The 1,859-nt window shown below is 46.7% G+C and overlaps 1 non-coding gene across 1 annotated transcript; it reads right to left on the bottom strand.

The window, feature by feature from the left end:
- Positions 1-446: 446 nt before the first annotated feature.
- LOC136877872 (U6 spliceosomal RNA) lies at positions 447-551 on the bottom strand. Its single transcript, XR_010860819.1, has one exon. It is a non-coding gene; the product is annotated as a U6 spliceosomal RNA (small nuclear RNA).
- Between the last annotated feature and the right edge of the window lie 1,308 nt (positions 552-1,859).

Below are 1,859 nucleotides of genomic sequence, written 5' to 3'. Positions count from 1 at the left end.
CTCTTCATATTTTTTATGGATACCGCCTTCCGTGTGGGCATTGCTGGATGTGGATGACATTCTACTGCTAGCCCCCACCAAAGAGGAACTGCTTAAAAGAGAAATGACCGGCCAGCCAATTCGAGCTGCACCTAAATGTCAAGAAGATCGAAAGTTTGGAAACTAACCAGAGCACATTCACCGTAAAGGTCAACGGTGAAGACCTAGTGAAAACTACTTGCTTCCAGTATGCAGGATTCCGCCACTAGAACGATGGTGATATCGATCGGGAAGTGTGAGCAATTGGGAGTGCAGTATGGCTTAGCTAAATGAGGAGACACATGAGTACTGAGAGATAAGCGTATGCCTAAAAAACTAAACACGAAGGTGCAAGAGCAGATTATGAGGTGTCGTGTGGTCAGCACGACGAATCCTCTCGGTCGTTATTCTTGGCTTCTTGGACCGGAAAAAATGTGGAACTCTTCACGATTTTGCGTATCATCCTTGCGCAGGGGCAATGCTTCTTCTCTGTATCCTTCCAATTTTAGTACATGTACCGCCGAAGTGAGTACTAGGCGTATACCAGACCACTTTAAATCAAAGGTGTTAGGAATCGATTCGGGAATCAGTTTGGTTTCCACTTAATCCACTTAGAACGCAACTCTCTCTGCATACCCCTCTCGTCTTCACCGCGGTGGCGTTATAATAATGGCGTATGGCCTCCGGAGAGGCCTAGTGCAGGTCTTTTTCTAGTAGACGGCCTGTTAGGCGATCTGCATGTCTGTGAAGATGAGAGTCCCACGTAGGATGATTTCTAATGTTGAATACGCCACACACACCCAGCCCCCGAGCCATTGGAATTAACCAATTAAGGTTAAAATCCCCGACCCGGCCGGGAATCGAACCCGGGAACCTCTGAACCGAAGGCCAGTACGCTGACCGTTCAGCCAACGAGTCGGACACCGCGGTGGCGTTGAATGGGCCTAATAGTTGCCAAGTCACCAAAAGTACCTAGTGCCACATTTACACTGGTATTTTAGAGTTTATCTCCTGGATCACATAACCAACAACATGATCAAGGATAGAACGGGAGTTGTCCCCATTCAGGAGAGAATTGGAAGATGACACTGAGGTGGTGGTAGAGAAAATATGGATTTATTTGGGTGGAGCAGCGCTAGCAGCTGGGCAAGTAGCGAGCAAGTCAGCGGAATGAGTACAGTATCACAAGAGTCTCACAGGTTGAAAGTATGGAACACCCCTCACTGCCCAGAAGACCCTAGCTGACTTGAACCACATCCTACTGTCATGTAGGAAGTACTCCCAACAGCAGAACCAAATGTACTCGTCTCATACCCTACTGCCAACCTCGATTGTCATTCTCTTATCAATACTAACTCCACAATTGTGCTCTGTAATAGATCAATATTTATCAGACTCCAGTATTCAGTTATAAGTAGATCCCGGAAGTTAGGAAAACTTCATTTTTTATCTGGGTGGATATATCGAAGTGTTAGATAGAGACAAACCACGAAGCGCGTGAAAATGAAAGACTCCCTAGGCCTCGCAAATCTAATAGCGTCGGCGTAGGAAAAGAGCAAAAGTTGACCAAGGGAGGTTAGGCAGGAAAGGTAAGAGCGAGGAATCCGACTCAAGTAAGTGGAAGCTGCGCCAGACTCAGCTAGGTGAACCGTGGTCGCCAACCCAGACTCCGAAGTTGAGAGGCCCTGGTCCCCCTTTTAGTCACCTCCTCTTACAACAGACAGGGGATACCGTTGACGTTATTCTATCATCCCCACCCACAGGGGGATGTAAGACTAAGTACTAAAATGTGATGCAGATGTGTGTTGCGTAGTTTACATTAAACCATCTTTATTATTTTA

The sequence above is a fragment of the Anabrus simplex genome, chromosome 7 (assembly GCF_040414725.1).
Source record: "Anabrus simplex isolate iqAnaSimp1 chromosome 7, ASM4041472v1, whole genome shotgun sequence".
Classification (NCBI taxonomy): Eukaryota; Metazoa; Arthropoda; class Insecta; order Orthoptera; family Tettigoniidae; genus Anabrus; species Anabrus simplex.
This window is presented reverse-complemented; position numbering and strand designations above follow the sequence as displayed.